General features: G+C 35.0%; 1 pseudogene; it reads right to left on the bottom strand.

The window, feature by feature from the left end:
* Positions 1 to 16451: 16451 nt before the first annotated feature.
* Positions 16452 to 19140, bottom strand: LOC111391045 (annotated as a pseudogene).
* Positions 19141 to 19819: the final 679 nt, after the last annotated feature.

Raw genomic sequence — 19819 nt, 5'->3', positions numbered from 1 at the left:
ATAGTGGAATTGGTCCTTTGAGTTGAGGTCGTCATAGTACCTTATATGAGGATAATCATGCTTTGATGGTATTGGATGTTGCTCTATCAAGGGCCACTAATACGGCATCGTTCGGGTATGTCAAGAATCGTATGAAGATTGTGAATGACCAATAAAGGATTCGTCGCTCTTAGATAGTAAGAGATTATGATCTGCATTTCATTCAATTAAGTCGATAGTGAAACCATTAGCCAAGGTGTACTCAAAAATCGAAAAGGAGTTTTTGACTCATATTGACTTAATAGTGTAATGAAAGATATGATTGATAATCAAGATTGACACACTTCCATATCTCGTAATTGATCGGATCATATTGACGAATGGTTTATAGTTTTACGGTAAATGAACGAGTTTGGTTTTGTCATACCACGTGATATTTCTTGTCACATGTATTGCCCTGACATACTGCTAGATATCAATCTGGGACAACGAGTGTGAATTGGTGATAAATTAAAAGGACGTTTTAATTTATCAATTTTGATTAGATTAAAATAATATTTCACGTCGTTACGTATCGTGATCGAGAACCTGATGGGTCACACACAAAAGGAGAACGGGAAGATTGTGATTTGTCAATTAATCAGTTCAACAAACGTTAGATAAATTAATTAATTGAATTGCTTATTTATAGGCTTGAATTAATTAATTAGATTAATTAGTTCATGGACCGAATTTAATTAAATGGGTTAATTAAATATTGGACCGGGTCAGGCCAAGCCCATTTTGGCTTATATAAACATGATTAGGATTTTCAAAATTCTTAGAGAATTCATTATTCTTGTTAGTACAGGAAGAAACCCCTAATCCTACAATCTTGTTCTTTGTGTGGATCATCGTTGGAGGCTGAACAATTGGACAACTGTGGGTGGCAGATTAAGGTTGTTGGAACAAAAGAATAGCAAAGAAATTTGCAGAATCAAAGCAAGATTTACAAAGGAGTTCGTAGAATCAATGAAAGGTACGATTTTGTATCACAATTTCTATATAAACATAAAGCAGATCCTTGGTGGGAATCAAAATTTGTTTTTATTTTTACTGCGAATGATAAGTAGATTCCCAAAAGTGGTATCAGAGCCAACTTTGTGTTTGTTAGAAATTGTTTAACATTTGTGCAATCAAAAGTTTATTATCATACTTTTTTTTTGTTCTAGCAATTAAGAATAAATTAATTCTATTTTCAAAAATTTGTTTTGAATAGAAAATTATTTTCGGATTGGAATAAATTATATAAATAAATAAAAAAAGGAGAGAGAGATATGGTGGTTTAGCGTCGGCGCCCTGTCGGTGCTGTCGCTGTAATGGCAGCGTGAAAGTGCTGCTGTAGCAGCAGCCTTCGCGCTGTTAAGGCAAGGGGCAGCGCCATTGTTGGGGGCTGCCAAGTGATGAATAACAAATAAAACTTTTTTTCAGGGTTTCTGTAGAATGGGGTGAGATGAATTGAGACGGGGTCTCACGCTGCAATTTTGAAGATTGTGTGCCCTAGTATGCAATTATTAAAAGGGCCACTCTGCAATTATTTTAATGAAGGGCTTGCCTGCAATTTTTGATATCGAGAGGTCCTGATTATAAATTTAAATTTGGGTCAAGATGCAATTTTCAAAAGAGTTTTGAATTTGAATTTTAAAAGGGTTTTAAAATTGTATTTTTAAATGTGTTTGACTTATAATTTTAATTTTGACCAAGTCGTTGAAATTGGATTTTAACTTAAATATTAAATTTTGACCCTAAATTGAATTTTGTTTTATTTTGGAGTTATCCTAAATTAAAATATTAATTCAATTTAAATTAGAGTTGGACTCTAATTTAATACTTAATTAAAATTTGATTTTAATTAATTATTCGCTCGATTATATTCTAGTAGTTAGGATTGGATTCTAATTTGACATTTAATTAAAATTTGATTTTAATTAAATTGCCTTGCCCTAGAATTCTTCAAAAAATTAGAGTTGGACTCTAATATGTTGTTTAATTAAATTTTGATTTTAATTAAATAAGTTCACCCTGAAATCTTGGAATTAGACTTATACTCTCAATTTTCTATTTAATTAAATTCAACCGCCTTAAATTTTGAAATTATGGTTGGACTCTAATTTGGTATTTAATCAAAATTTGGTTTTCATTAAATAATCCCGCCCTAAAATTGTGGAATTAGAGTTGTACTCCAATTCGATATTTAATTAAAATTTGATTTTAATTAAATATACCTGCTAATTAAATTAATTGATTAATTTGATTAATTAATTATTTAATTGTTCCGATCCATTTGTCTAAAAGAGTTTAGACAAACCTTAATTGCTAGAAACTCGAAATATATTTGCATATAATATTAGATATTGTATAAGAATACATTTATGGGATGAATGTATTATTAGTGGATGATTATGTACTTGAACATGTGAATGTGTTGAATTGTTGATTTTATTCTTGTCGTTTTGTGGGCCTGCAAGCTCTTAATTATTTTGGACCTACAAGTCTATTATTATTGTTATTATTGTGGGCCTACGAACTCTTAATCATTTTGGACATGCGAGTCCATTATTGTTATTATTATTGTTATGGGCTTGCAAGTCCAATTAAATTTAGGCTTGTGTGATAACTAGTATAGGATACAGTTGTAACTGAACTAATTGAAGACACAAGAAGAGGAGGAAACCATGGAAATGGTGCATTGATACTGATTCAATGCTACACCCTCTTGGAATTGACCGACTAATCTCCCTTATGGCTCGAGAAGACTAGATAGTAAAAGTTCATAATTGTCCACACTATATATATATATATATATATATATAAATCTCAAATCGTCTCAGCTTGTTGAGTACACTCAAGGCTGGTCTATTAGGGATATGTTTGACACTATGAAATATTAGATATTTCTGAATGATGAGTCAGACTTAACTAAAATTTATCTTTTATTGAGTACATCCAAGGAGATAAATTTTAGAAGCATGTTAAGCTAACACATAAGATGTGTAAAGACAAGGAGTTGTCAGCTTAATGATTTGGGAGTTGTATGGAGGTACAATTGATAATAGTATCAATCCAAATGTTTTATTAAGGCTTGTCGAGTACATTCAAGGTCTTAATATGACAAATGATATTCCAGGCCACTGGGAGTCAAGTATGGATTCTATAAATTTATGTGAGATGATCATAAATTTGAGTTAAACAGTGGGAGCATAATTATTTTAATAAAAATCCATATTAAATTGATTGATGCATGTTATATATTATTCTTTTTCTTTTCGTCATTTATATTGAATCTTGAGTAACCATATGCATTTGAGAGGCATACTGGATGCCAACAATCAAACCAAATTTTCTTGATTGACACCACAATTTGAGAATTATTCTTAGGCATGAGAAAATTGGATATGTCCTTGAGTAGTCCTTTTCAGAGAGCCTGGCGATGACTCAATTAAGGAAAAGATGACTGTTATAATAACACAGTGACGACAATAGTACTACAACATGTGTGGTGTTTGCATTACATCAGCCGAGTTACAAAAGAAAATTGAAAGTATAGATGCTAACACATGATTTTTCATTTCAAAATGTTGTATAATAATAATCATGTGTGGAAGGATATGAGACTTCCATACAACTATACCGATGCAAAATGACAGATGGATCTTCAGTCAATGCTACTATACTAAAGATGATTGGTATTGAGAAGTTGTCTCAATTAAGTTCAATTATGAACCACAAACTGAGTATTGACTTAGTTTTGTAATCACTGTCAGAGTTATTCATATTAATTATGAATTATGATATAAATAAGCTTGAATACACACTCATTGAGTTGCTGAACATGCTTAAGACTGTTGAGCCCGATACCAAATTTAGTAATGGGCAAACCATTGATTCATCTAAAGGTGTTAAGAGAAAATCTAAAGAGGCTTTGGGAAAGCATCCAATATAGTTAAGATAGTCTAAGCGAAGGACAATATCAAATCTAATGACCCTTGTCTTCATTATAGAATGAAAGGTCATTGGAAAAAATATTGTAAGGCTTATGTCTATTTCATTAGTTTCTCAGGTATTAGTTACCAGATGTGGATCTTGTATTTATACAACTATGAAGAAACTAAATAGAAGTAGATCGCTACGAAAGGGAGAAGTTGATCTACATGTTGAAGATGAGAAAAGGTTGTTGCATTGCCTGTAGGAGCATACTTCTTGCTATTGTCTTTTGGCTTAGTATTGGAATCAGAGAAATGTTGCTTTGTACCCACCATAGTTGGAACATTAAAATGAATTTCATGTCCAACTAAAATGAATTTCATGATTGGACATGAACTCATTTAATGTTAAGGACAAGTGTTGTTCCTGCTTATCTTGATTAAAGATCTTAATGGTTATGGTAAGCTACAAAATAATATTTATATTTTAAACACTAAGCATTCTATAATGAGTATAGAAGTTATGAGGCATAAAAATGATAATCTGAATAACACTTAAATTTGGCATTCAGACTTGGTCATATGGATAAAATGTAATTCCAAAATTACATACAGATGTATACGTGGGGTCAATTGATTTTGAATCATTTGACAAATGCGAATCTCGCCTATTAGGCACAATGACCAAATCTCATTTTACTTGAAAGGGAGAAATGTCTGCATGATTACTGGTCTAATACATAGTGATATATGTAGACCTGTGTCAATTAATGATAGATAAGGTTTCACTCATTTCATCATAATTACTGATGACTATTTCGGAAATGAGCCATGTATATTTGATGAAATTCAAGCATAAGCTCTTAAAAGGTTCAAGGGATTCAAGCTAAAAGTAAAGAAACAAAGAGGTAAAGACATCCTCACATCAAGATCCAATCGAGTGGGAATATTTTAAAGATGAAATTGTAGATTATCTAAGAGAGAATGAGATTCTCTTACAGTGGACTCATTCATATACACTGCAACATAGTGGTGTATCTGAAAAGATGAATCGTAAAGTATAAGATATAGTGCAATTAATAACAAGCAATGGAAATCTCCCAAAATCATTTTGGGGGCCATGCAATGATTGCAGTGTACTGCACACTAAATCATATCCCATGTAAGTTGGTTAAGAGAACTCCATACAAGCTATGGAAAGGCAATAGTTATTACCCCTTTAAGAAGAAAGTCTTCGTTTTACGACATATCGTCTTCTTAGAGAAAAAGGTATACTCTAGGAGATAACAGTGGGAGTAAAATAAAACTTGAAAGAATTCAAGAGTCCACAAATATAGTTGACCAAGTAGACGAAACCAAGTTTGGTCCCACAGCTGATGAGGAATTACTCTTGATTAGGAAGTAGAGATTCCCGAGGACATGACAGCTCCATTTAAATCTAGTAGGATCATTCGACATTGAAGAAGTTGCGAATCCATGATTACTAATCAGGTGTTATTAATTGAGGATGATAAACCTACTAATTAAGCAGAAATAGAGTCAAGTGTTGACTCAGATAGATGGCATGAGCCCATTGAATCCAAAATGAACACAATGTATAAAAACAAGGTTTGGACTTTGCTCAACCCTCCTGGTTGGATAAAACCTATATGTTGTAAATGGTTTACAAGGAAAAGGCTGATATGGATGGGAATATCCATACATAAAAAGTAAGGCTAGTAGCAAAGGTTAAGTATTGACCTTGGTGAAACCTTTCTCCTATAGCCTTGCTAAAGTTTGTTCGGGTTTTGATTGCAACAGTTGCATACCGTGACTATGGGTTAAAACAAGTCTCTTGGAGCTGAAATCTTCATTTTGATGAGATAATCAAAAAAGTTTGATTTTATCAAATATGAAGACAAAATGTGTGATTACAAGAAGAAAGTCGGAGCATTGTCGTGTTCATAATATTATATGCAAGATATATTGTTGATAGGAAACGACATCTCTATGTTTCAATCATTGAAATAATGGTTGTTAAATTATTATTCATGAAAGATATGGGATAAGCAACCTGATCTATAGAGATGGATCTAGAAGATTGATTAACTCATCCCAATCTACATAAATAAAATCTTGAGAAGATTTTATATGGAGAAATTAGTTTACTCTTAAATTGTGTGTTAGAAAGGTTCCAAACTTGAAATAATCGTTGGTTCAATAGTAGAAATCTAATACATGATTGCTTCAAAAGTAGCAAGGAGTTAAAATGTGGATCAAGATATTCATTAATGAACTTGTAATAGTTCCTATCATTGTTGATCACATGCCATTGTATTGTGATAACAATAGAGCTGTCGCACAAGCAAAGGAACTAGGGTCTCATCAATGATTTAAACATGTATTAAGGTAGTATCATCTCATCTGAGAGATAATACAAAGAAATGACGTAAAGAAATAAACGAATTTCACAATTGACAATATTGCAGATCCATTGACAAAGAGTTGTCACAGCATAAACATGATCGTCATGTAGACTCTTATGATATTGGATACATAAGTGATTAGATCTACTGCAAGTGAGAGTTTGTAAGTGTTATGCCCTAGGTCCAATCAATCTTGGACATAAACACTTTTAATATATGATTAATGCAATTTTATGGCAGATCTATTATTTAATTAATATAAAATTGAATTAAATAATGGAATCCGTAGATTCAAATCTTAGTAATTTCTTAATCACGAGGAGTTGTGATTGTGAGATACAAATTACATATGATTGGATCTTAAATCATCTGTGCTCGCAAGTAATCACGAGATATGGATATCGTTATTACAGATAGACTATCACGTGTGGCATTTTTTTTTACTTCTGAAGTAAATAGCTGATCTCACAAGTTAAAGTGTGAAGATACATGAATGAATAAGTGGACATTTTGTTATAGAACAAAACATTGGAGACCCGTCGAGAGATTCCACATAGATAACTATCTGAGTGTCAGTGATTAATCTCTAATGTTTGGTAGTGGAATTGGTCTCTTGACTTGAGGTCGTCATAGTGCCTTATATGAGGACAGTCATACTTTGGGTGTTGGATGTTGCTCTGCCAAGGGTCAGTAATACGACATCATTCGAGTATCGTATGAAAGTTATGAATGACCAATAGAGGATTCGTCACTTTTAGGTAGTAAGAGATCATGATCTGCATTTCATTCAATTAAGTCGATAGCAAAATCCTTGGCCAAGGTGTACTCCAAAATCGAAAAGGAGTTTTTGATTTATATTGACTTAATAGTGCAATGAAATATATTATCGATAATTGGGAATGACACACTTTCGTATCTCGTAATTGATCGGATCATATTGACAAAGTAATTATAGTTTCACGGTAAACGAATGAGTTTGATTTTGTCATACCACATGACATTTTTCGTCACATGTATTGTCCTGACACATTGTTAGATGTCAATTTGGGATAGCGAGTGTGAATTGGTGATAAATTGAAAGGACGTTTTAATTTATCAATTTTGATTAGATCAAAATAATATTTCACGTCGTTACGCATCATGATTAGAACTTGATGGGTCGCACACAAAAAGAGAACTGGAAGATTATGATTTGTCAATTAATTAATTTAACAAGCGTTGGATAAATTAATTAATTGGATCGCTTATTTATAAGCCTGAATTAATTAATTAGATTAATTAGTTCACGGACCGAATTTAATTAAACGGGTTAATTAAATACTGGATTGGGTCAGACCAAGTCCGTTTGAGCTTATATAAATATGACTTGGATTTTCAAAATCCGTAGAGAATTATTATTCTTGCTAGCACAAGAAGAAAACCCTATCCTACAATCTTGTTCTCTGTGTAGATCACCATTGGAGGCTAGATAATTGGACAACTATGGGTGGCAGATCAAGGTTGCTGGAACGAAAGAATAGCAATTAAATTTTCAAAATCAAAGCAAGATTTACAAAGAAATTCGTTGAATCAATGAAAGGTACAATTTTGTATCACAATTTCTATCTAAATACAAAGCAAATCCTTGGTGGGAATCGAAATCCGTTTTTTATTTCCGCTGTGCATGATAAGTAGATTTCCAACACTTACGGCGATGCCAACCTACCCAAAATCTCACAACAACTCAAACTTATCATTTCGCTCCTACTATGGAATACCACCATGAGGTGGCTTGAGGGTCAATTTTGATCGTTATTGCTGTCTCCTTCCTACCAACACCTGTCTCTACAACTCGCCTCGCCCACAGCCCTCTGTGCTTCGATTTTCCTCCTCTATCACCGCTCACAACCGCATTAGCTCGCACCTTTGCCACATCTGTAGGTTATCCCGTTGCAATTCACTTGTTACATTTGTTGGTTCTCTCAATTTCGCCATCGACATCCATTTTCATTAGCATCAGAGGTACATTCCCCGCTGCTGCTGTATCAATTTCTCGTGGCTGCACTACTCAACTACGAGGCAAGAGTCTTTGCTGTTTCATTGTCAGACACCACTGTCGCTTTTACCTATCTCTCCACTGTCTATCGTTGCTGAGTCTAGTTGCTGTTCCTCTCTACTATCTCTGCCTCTACACACACTGTTCTAATCTTGTCGACAACACCATTTTCGGTTAGCTCCCCAGTGTGAGGTAAGGATTTAGTTCTGCTTTTTGATACTGAACTTCTATTTAAGTACGTTTCGTTTACTTAATTTGATTTAGCTTTAGTTTCGATAAAAAAAATTAAAAGAAAAAAAAGAGAAAAAAAGAATAATAATAATAAATATAAAAGTAAAAAAATAGTAATAATAATAAACAAATTAAACAAAATTTAATGTTCATTTTTCACTACACCCTTCACACATTTTTCAATTGATTATAATACATAACGAATTTAAAGGATCTCAACCAACCTCATGATGTACTCTCACAGCAAGTCATTAATCTCTCCCTTGATGTAATGTCAATAAAATTTGATCTAGCTGAGCTTAAAACTCTCATCCAAAAATTTACTGAACAGACAAAGCAGTCACCCTGGAACCCGGGTAAACATCCTATAGATGATTTATTCGATTCCTCCAAGTTGGTCAAAACATCCACAAACCACTCCTCCGCACCCCAGATGGCATACTACCTAATCCACACAATCTTGGCCCTACACAAAACATTCCTTATCCAAAACTTCGTGACCCAATTGTCAATAATGTCCCTCGTTCTGATCTCCCACATCCACATTATGAATAGCATAGGGATCTTGTTGATGACATTACAAGGAAAGTTAAAGTTGACGCCTCAAAATTTTATGGTCGCCTGGAGCTCGAAGCCTTTCTTGATTGGCATGACACCATCGAAGAATACATCGATTGGTGCCAAATTCCTGATTATTAGCGTATTCGTTTCGCCAAGATGAAACTTTTTAAATCTGCTAAACGCTATTAGTAGACAGTGACACAATCCCTCGACCATCTAGGTCAGCCTATTACAACGTAGGGAGAAATGAAATTGAGACTTACTGAGAAGTACGTCTCATCTTACCATATGGACTGTCTTATTAACTATAGACAAAAGTAATCTACTGTGTCAAACTACGGGACTCGTTTTGATGAGTTACAGTATCGTTCAGGCCTTGCTAAATTGAGGACGTCACAATTACTAGGTTCCTTAATGGCCTGAGCCCAAATCTCAAACATCAAGTCCTTATACTCAATCTCGACTCGTTCGAGAATGTTTTTCACATAGTACTTGAACACGAGCGATACTTCTATTCCTCATATTCTCATCGTGGCCCTTCCACCTTGCTTGACCAGCGTCTCTCTCGACCCCCTTTGACTAGTACTTCTACTAGTAGCCCTACAATGAGCTAGACCAACTCGACTGTGGGATCTTCCTCCACACCCATTCCTCGTGACCCTTCTAAAGGTCAACTTGCTTCTCCAGCTACCACTCAGGATCGTAACCCCCAAATTGTAAGCCATAGCTGTCATGCTCAAGGCCATATTACCTCTCAATGTCCCAATTGTTCCCTCGCCTACCCCAAAGAATGAGTGTTTCACGGTCAACCCTATTAACCATTCTGATGAAGATCTTGACCAATTTGAGTGTTATGAGGAGGATTCGGCTGTTTTCTTTGTTATGAGATGTATCATTTCCATCCCTATTGATTCTGACTCGTGGAAGCAAACTTCTATTTTCCATACATTCATCCCATGCAACTATCGTTTATGCAAGTTATTTATGGACAGTGCTAGCACCATGAATGTCATATCTAAGTCCATGGTGGCCAAGTTCGGCTTCAAGACCGAACCAAATCCTCTACCGTTTAAGGTGGCGTGGATGGATCGAACATCTTTACCCGTTACTAACCGCTGTCTGTACCTATTAATTTAGGCTCATTTTTTTCGGAAGACATTTGCTGTGATGTCTTCTTACCTATGGACATTTTTTACATCCTTTTGGGTCGCCATTGGCTTTATGATCATGATGTTAAGCATTTTGGGCATGACAACACGTATGAATTTCTCCACGACGGCAAAACTATTTGCCTTCTGCCAGCTAATCACTCAAACCCTCCGAAGAAGTCAACTTCCACCTCCACAGCCAAAGGTGTTATAGACGACCATATCTAGCTATTGTCTCTTAAAGATTTTGAACGTGAAAGTTAAGACATTGGGCTTATGTTTGCCTTGGTTGCTAAAGCCTATTCCCAAACCTCTCTTGATTCTCCCATAGACATTCTACCTGAAGTGACTCCTTTACTTGACGAGTTTAATGACATTATGCTTGTTGACCTAACTAATGAGCTTTTTCCTATATGTGATATTCAACATGCCATCGATCTTGTACCTGGCTCCCAATTGCCAAATCGACCCAATTATAGAATGAACCCTATTGAGCAAGCTGAACTCAATAGGCAAATTGAAGCTCTACTTAATAAGGGCTTTATTCGCCCTAGCCTTTACCTTAGTACAGTTCTAGTTTTACTCACCCCTAAGAAGGATGGCTCATGGCGCATATGTGTTGATAATCGTGCCATCAACAAAATTACCATTAAGTACCCTTCTCCATTCCACGACTTGAGGATATATTGGATGACTTGGTAGGATCTTTGTGGTTCTTCAAGATTGATCTGCAAAGTGGCTATCATCAAAGAAAGATTAGACCTGAAAATGAATGGAAAACAACATTCAAGACCCAAAATGGCTTGTATGAATGGTTGATTATGTCTTTCGGGTTGTCTAATGCTCCTAGCACTTTCATACGGGTCATGACTCATGTCTTACGTCCTTTTATTTGGAGGTTCCTTGTCGTCTATTTTGATGACATTTTGATTTATAGTCGGTCACAAAAAGCTCATTTAGATCACCTTTGTCATGTCTTCCTTACACTTCGCTTTGTGCAGTTACATGCTAACCTAAAAAAGTGTTCATTCATCTAGTCCCAAGTCCTCTTCTTAGAGTTCATCATTTCAGCATAAGGTATTTCTGCTGACCCCGCTAAAATTCTATTATTTAGGATTGGCATGTCCCTTCCACATTAATTGAGGTACGTAGCTTTCATGAGCTTGCATCTTTCTATAGGAAATTCATTAAAGGTTTTAGCTCTCTCATTGCTCCCATCACTGAGTGTATGAAAAAGGAGGATATTCGTTGGACCCGTTCGGCCCAAAGATCCTTCTTATCTATCAAGCAAAAGTTGATCTAAGCTCTCATTTTACGCCATTCGGATCTTTCTATGGTTTTTCAGGTTGCTTGTGACACTTCCGATGTAGGTATAGGAGGTGTTTTAAATCAAGAAGGTCACCCCATTGCCTTCTTCAGCGAAAAGCTAAACCTAGCTAGGCAGAAGTATTACACCTATGACAAGGAGTTTTATACCATTGTCCAATCTCTTCGTCATTGGTGATTTTACTTATTGCCTCTAGAGTTTGTTCTATACTCTGATCATCAGGCTCTTCGTTTCCTTAACTCCCAGTGTAATTTAAGTGAACGACATGTTAAGTGGGTTAAATTTCTTTAGGAGTACACTTTTGTTCTCCATAATTAGGCTGGTGTCGAAAATAAAGAGGCTGACGGCCTTAATCGTATCAATATGGTGCTTCAGTTGATGAGCGCAACTGTGGTGGGATTTGAGTACTTGAAGGACAATTATCCTAAGTGTCCTTACTTTGGAACCATCTTTCAAGACCTTTTAGACAATCCTTCTTGCAACTGTATTTCTTTCTTGCTTACAGATGGTCATCTTTTCAAAGGTACCAAGTTATATATCCCTGTACTTCACTTCGTGACTTCCTAGTCTGGGAACTACACGCAGGGGGTCTTATTTGTCGTTTTGGTCAGGATAAAATAGTCACCTTAACTGAGGATCGATAAAGGATCAATATTATTGGCTGTCTATTAAGAGACGTTGCTCGCATTGTCTCTTAGTGTCGTACGTGTCAATTAGGTAAGGCACAACCTCAAAATACTGGGATGTATACTCGTGTTCCTATTCCTCATTCTCCTTGGCCTGACCTTAGTATGGACTTCGTTCTCAGGTTACCTAAAACAACTCGAGGTCATGATTCAATTTTTTTGGTGGTCGATGGTTTTCTAAGATGCCATACTTCATCCAATGTTTGAAGTCCTCTGACGTGTCCTACATTGCAAAGTTGTTCTCAAAGAAGTTGTCTGTCTCCATGGATTGTCGGTTAGTATCATGTTGGATTGTGATGTCAAGTTTCTTAGTTATTGTTGGAAGACACTATGGAAACTCTTTGGGATGACGCTTTAGTTCACTTCTACATTTCACCCCCAAACCGATGGTCAAGCTGAAGTTGTAAACAGTAGTTTGGGTAATCTACTTCATTGCTTAGTTGACGATAAACCAGGGAATTGGGATCTTGTGTTGCCCACTACTACGTTTGCTAACAATAATTCTGTTAATAGATCTACCGGTCATAGTCCATTTGAGGTTGTTTAGGTTTCTCTCCTTATCAGTCGCTTGATCTAATCCTTTCCCTTCTAATTTTCGTCCTGCTGCCTTTGTTCAAGCTTTTGCTTATCATAGTCATGACTTGCATGATGAGATTAAACGTAAAATTTCTTTAAACAATAATCAGTATAAATTTTCCACTGATCCCCACGTAGGCATAAAGAATTTAACGTGGGCGATTATGTCATGGTCCAACTTGCACTTGAACAATTTCCTAAACATGCTACCAAAAAACTTTGTGCTAGATCACTAGGGCCTTTTCCCATCATTAAACGGCTTGGAACTAATGCTTATCTACTTGAGCTGTCAATACACTTAAATATTAGTCCTGTTTTCAATATAGTAGCTTTATATCCTTATCGAGGCACATTGGAACCTCCGTTATTGTCGCCTAACATTTCTATAGGAAAGTCTTCTCGGCTGCCTCCTTGAGCTCCTGTTACCACACTTTTCTATAGGATGTCATTGATGAGGTGCTTATTGATCAGTTTGTTACTTCGCAGAATGGTGGTTTTCTCCGGTTTCTAGTGCGTTGGAAAGGTCACCTGCCTAGTGATGCTACTTGGATTGATGAAGCTGAGTTCCATCAACTGGATGCTACAATTCTAGATGCCTATCTGGATTAGACCCGCCGGAGTCGAGTTCTTTTCAACCGGGGAGGAATGATGCAAATTGGAAAGTGTATTCTAGGCGTAATTGGAATCAAATCAATTAAAGATAGATTTTCATTATTGCATTTTCTTGTTTTGGTAGAATAATAATTTTGTTTCCTTTTAAATAAAAGGAAACTCTAGTTTTTCTTTTTTATTGCAATTTTCCTTTTTATTGTTATTTGGAACCTTTTAATTGAGGTTCTTGATTTGTAATAAACACACTTAATTATTGAATAAATCTACTATCTCCCTTCATTCTTAGCTTTTTACTCTCTTCTCCTTCTTTATTGTTAGTGTCATCGCAATCGGCACCACTTGGTTAAGATGACTTCTAGATGGCCACTCATTCCTTGGCATTCCTCGATATTAGTAAAGACAACATTTGTCATCAATTTTGGGAACATTATTGATGGCTTATGTCCTAAAGACCAATATCTATCTGCTATTAAGAAGATTATCATTGAATTTAATGTTTTCGAATGCTCAACAATCCTAGCATTGATGGTCTTGCTTAATAAAATTTTCTCCAACTTCACACTACCGATTTGTAGTCCTTCGATGGCTATGATATAGTGCTATTGGTTGGTCGAAGGATCATGAAAAGACATTGAAGGCCATGAATTTTCTTCAGGAAAAGAATTCAAATTCTGACAAAAGTAGTCCAAGTGGACTAGTGGGGCTTGAAAGAAGATTCCTATGTTCAATGGAGCAGTTGGAATGGTTGGATCAATGGGCTTCAAGATGCAATAAATTCTAGTTGCCATCTGCCTTAAGATCCTGGTGCATCATCTAAAGAAGCTCTATAAAATTATGAAAAAGTGATGGACGTGATTCACCTGTAGAATTTTGTAAAGGTTTGTCTAGCTGGACATGATCACAAAGGTGGACATTAAGTCAACTCCCATGGTGTACATCATCAGGTACTTGTAGCAGTCTTAGAGTGCCCTCCAGGAACCGATGCTTTTGAATGGGTTAGTCTTTTTTATGACAGATCACTACTATCTGGTACAGAGATTCGAAAGCCACAAAATGGTTTTCAGTTGCTAAATGTATCAAAGAGTTTAAGCTTGTAAAATCTGCTAGTTTCAGTGTTCAACATGACCATAATGCTTTGGAGTGAACTTTTTTTCAGAAAGATAAACAAAGATTAGAGTGCTTATTTACTAAGCCCAATTCCTTGCAAGATGTTCATTTCTTTGTAAACCGAGTTACGTATCAAATTGCAAAGAATTTTGTAAAATGTTGGCTAGTTTCACTTTTATTTTGCATTCATTCTTAATTGTGTGGACATGCTTTCGTTCAATGCTCCATTGTTACTTATATCTGCAAATCCAATTAAGACGCGTTTACTACAGAGCTTTCGTGCTTTAAGTTTTGGAGTATATACCTTGAATTTTTTCAATTGTTCTGGGTTACCCATACCTAATATTATTATTGTTAAAACTTGAGGTGTTCCATCTTAAAAGGTCAACCTTATTAAGAGGTGCAGTCCAAGATCTTTTTAAGTTGGTCAATATTTCGATATTTAATCGATGTGAGATTTTTATCCCTTAACAATTATTTTATCCAATGCTTAGTTATTTTGTCATATTGGTATAATTCAAAAAATATCGTATTATCGTACTATCGTATTATCGTACTGATGTTGCCTGATTAATAAAAATATCCTGAAATTAAAAAATAAAATGCTTACTTGGTTTCCCTGTTATTTTTTTAGTAAATGCCTAAATGGCATTTCCCCTTGCAACAGAGCAGCAAATTTTCTTCACCGTGACATAAATACATGTTATATTATTATATATCTCTTTCCTGCAGTTTACTTTCTTCTTTCTGTCTCTGCAAGTACGTATGAGTTGTAACTGAGTTAAATAAAACACCTTCGCGATGACAGCATAATTTCATGCCAAAGCTACAAAGAGATAATCAATTTGTTGTGGATCTTGCAAATTTCGACCAATTATATATGGATTCTGAGTCGAAATGAAATTATTTTATTGTATTTATGATGAGTGGTGGATGCATAATTTTATTACTAAATAATGAACTATAATACTATGCCAGGTTGATAGAAAATAAAACTTTGTTTCCTGTAAATAGTTGCTACATCCTCAATCACCACCGACTTCAGTAAAATTCTATGCATCATCTCATAGATAAGCAGAGCCGGTCCTGTGGCCAGGCAAATAAGGCCTGCGCCTCAGGCCCAATACCATAGGAGGCCATTTTTGGCTCAAAAGGCTTTTTTTTTTTTTTTTTATTATTAATATTGAAAGAAGGGAAAGGAAAATAGTTTTTTCTTTTTTTTTTCAATTAATTGTGAGATGATTGAAATATTGTTGTTTTAATATTAAGTTTTATGTTGACAATATGTTGCATAATACTCCATTGAATTTTTCATTTACGTTGATTTTAGGGGCCTAATTTTTGGACTTCGCCTAGAGTCCCGACAATCACAGGACTGGCTCTGTATATAAGAATCTGTGTATTTTAATTTACATAACCAGACTGCATACTTCACCATTATAATCTTGTCAGATGATGAATTTTCTCTTTTAAAATATATTTCGAGCTCTAAAACTCTTTATTCCTTTCTCTTCATCCAATAAATAATGAAGATTGTAAGTTACTGAGCAGCAAAAACTAATTATGGAAATAGATATCACAAGTTGTTAATGTAATAAATTGAACATTAATTTATTTAACTTCTAAAGTCGAGCCTCTCACCAAACTTATATATCATATAAGAAGGTTAAAAGTTCCCTGGAAAGTTTCAGCTTCTTATCAAATTTCTAATATTAATTTTTCACATGCAACTGGAGGAATATTGTTTGACATTAATTGTTCATCTATTATAGTACTGATAAAATTTAGAATATTGTTTGACAAAGGTACTCAAAAGATTACATCACTTTGCTTGGGACATCTTGGCCTTTCTGTTTTCCAGGAAGAAGAACCCACACAAAGAGACAACAGAGAAAACAGAGAAACAAATCGAGGAAATGTCAAGCGACACGTGGCGGCCACTGATTGCCTAGACGTCGAACAAGTTGGTGGTTTTATGAGGATCCGTGGTTTTGGCCATAGGCTACCTCATGGTCTTCAGAGTTACAAACATGAATTAATCTATTGGAGGGGCGCCTGTCCACTTCAATAAGGGCGCGACACTTGTCAATTCGGTCATCTGTTTGGTAAATGATTTGGTACATATAGCATCTTCCTACTTTATCTGAACATATGTTTGTAGTGTTGGGAGATGCTATATGTATCAAATCATTTACCAAACGGATGATCGAATTGACAAGTGTCGCGCCTTTATTGAAGTGGACAGGCGCCCCTCCAATAGGGGGCGCCACTTGTCAATTCGGTCAAAAATTATGTTAGACATTTGGTACAAGTAGATTAATTCGATAAAGTATGTAGCAGTCAGAACATTCTTTACTGTCCAGGTGAAAGTGTCGTTAGTAGAACTGCATGGCCTCGTAACAATAGCGTGTTGGCAGGTCTTATCTTCGTTTAAGTGGTCCTCCGTTTTTCTCCAGGCTCGATCCTGTTGACTAACAGGGGCATAACAGAGCTTGAACTTTACCGTCTTGTAGCTTGAATCTTTCCCAGCTGCTAGGGATTTGTTGAATGACTATGTCACTACTATATTGTCTTCTCCAGCTTTCGAAACTGTAAATTTAATTTAGAAATAATTTTGGATGAAATAAAATATTTATGGTGCTTGTGAGTTGTGTCCTTATGGCCAAGGCTAACAAATACCTTTCCTGAAATAGATTTTACCTTGGACAAATTAATCATAATATATCCATGTGAGGTATTTATTATAGTTTTTTTTTTTTAGCTCTTGAAAGAAGATCTAGATGAGGGCGATTTTTCTCCCTCTAAAGTTATGTGTTTTCTGCTTTATTTCTTCATATTAATTATAAGAATAATACTATCTAACACCAATATTGCTATAGCACCAATTTACGTGGCATTATTTGATAGATCCAATTAAAGATGAAATTATGTTATTCATTTAGTTCTACCCTTTATTTAATGACACTTAGTGTCACCTAAAATGGTGTTGTAATATAAGTGGTACTAGATAGCATTAATCTTATGATAAATACTCTCCACTTGTGTGGCAATTTGATTAAATATGAACTTGATTACATTACCCTATACACACAAATCTGAATTCTTTTGTCTTTTTGTGTTTGTGTGAGGAAGGGGGACGACAGAATACTACCTTGTCCGAGTTTTGGTGAAGCGGTGACAATAAGACTTTCCTAAAGAGACGAGAAGGTTACTAAATCGTGGCTTCCAAGAACAAAAACAAGAATGTAACAAGAAGAAACCCTTTAATTCCCATTGATTGAACTGTAGGAATTGAAAAGGAATTAAAACTTTTATCAAACCTTTTCATAAAAGTACATAAATCCTCCATTTTGAAGTCAAAGAGAAGATTAGAAGTGGAAGCATACCTTGATCCATAGATGTGATTGCTTGAACGAGTTATTATCTTCCAATTGATACGTAATTTCTTAGAAAATTCCTCTCTATTGATGGGGAAGTAGAGAAATGAAAATCACGTTCAATTGGGAACCATGATCTATGATAAATCACTGTATATAACAATTATCATCTTTTAGTTATTTTAAATTGGCCCCCCATCAAGTTAAAATAACATTTTTGGTCTCTACACTTTATTTCCATGACATTTAACACCCATTAACCTAATATTAACTTTAATGGATCACTTTATTGACTAAACTTTAAAATAACACAACACATTTTAACATATATGCATATGTGGCCCCATACGTTGGAATTTTTCCAACAATCTCCCATTGGGCCATACATGTAATATTATAAATGTGTACAGCATTATGAGCTCAAAATTTTGCTATCATTATTAAGGTTATTTCCAAATAATCTCGGCTATCAGTTATATTAATGTAGGATCAAAGCGATATTTGTTACATTTAACATAACTAAATCTATCAATGGTCATGTACACCGATACAACTAAATGACATAGATCAATCATGAGAGTGTAGTATGGAAATTACATGATATGTGATCTGAACATGTTTATTTCCAACTGATCCAACCTTATTTTTTTAAGTGAAATCAATATTGGACATAATAATAGAGTGAAATTAACTGAATGCTTTATTTTTGTACATAAAAATATCCAAATACACAAATATGTCCAAAAATTAAACATAATGCAATGAGAATACAAACTCTCACTAACATATAATATTCTCAAGAAATACAACACCCATATGAGCAGTGTGCTCATGAAAGACATTGGGTGGCAATCCCTCAGTAAGCGGATCTGCAATCAAGGAGTTTGTCCAAATGTGCTCTATGGAAATCTGTACACTATGCACTCTTCCATTCACAATCAGGAACTTAACGTCAATGTGTTTTGACTTAGATGAGCTCCTAATGTTGTCAGAATACAGAATTGTTGAGTTATTTTCATAATATAACTTTAGAGGTCTTTCTATGCCATTCAGAATGTGCAACCCAGTGAAAAAATTTTGCAGCCATATTCCATGGTTAGGAGCCTCATAGCATGCTACAAACTCTGCTGCCATAGTAGAAGAAGTTATGAATATTTGCTTGGCACTCTTCCAGAAATAGCTCATCTAGCTAACATATAGATATAGTCTGATGCGGATATCCGACTGTTTTGGCATCCAGTAAAATAAGGATCGGAGTACCCTATGATCTACAACTGATCCGATCGGCCATAAGTGAGCATGTAATTCTTTGTTCTCTTTAAATACCTTATAACCCTTTTAGTTGCCTTCCAATGATTCATTCGAGGGTTGCTTAAGTATCTGCTTAGCATTCCAACAATGAATGTTATGTCTGGACGTGTATAAACTTGAGCATACGTTAACTCCCAACAGCTGATGCACAAGAAATCTTTGCATTTTCTTAACTTTAAGGTCATTTTGTAGGCATTGTTTGAAATTTAATTTGTCCTCCTTAGCGACAAGGGTGTCACTTGGTTTACAGTCTTGCATGTCAAACCTCTTAAGTACTTTATTGATATAATTCTTTTGTGACAATCCAAGAATACTTTTAGACCAATCTCGATGTATCTGAATCCCTAATTCAAAAGAGGCATCACCAAGATCTTTCATCTCAAAATTTCTTGATAAAAATCTCTTGGTTTCGTGCAGCATGCCTATATCATTAGTGGCAAACAATAGTCATCAACATACAAAACCAGGAAAATATGCTTATTCCCATTGAACTTGTGATACA

Source organism: Olea europaea, unplaced genomic scaffold (genome assembly GCF_002742605.1).
Source record: "Olea europaea var. sylvestris unplaced genomic scaffold, O_europaea_v1 scaffold744, whole genome shotgun sequence".
Lineage (NCBI taxonomy): Eukaryota > Viridiplantae > Streptophyta > Magnoliopsida > Lamiales > Oleaceae > Olea > Olea europaea.
Note: the sequence above shows the minus strand (reverse complement) of the source record. Positions and strands in the feature narration are given on the sequence as shown.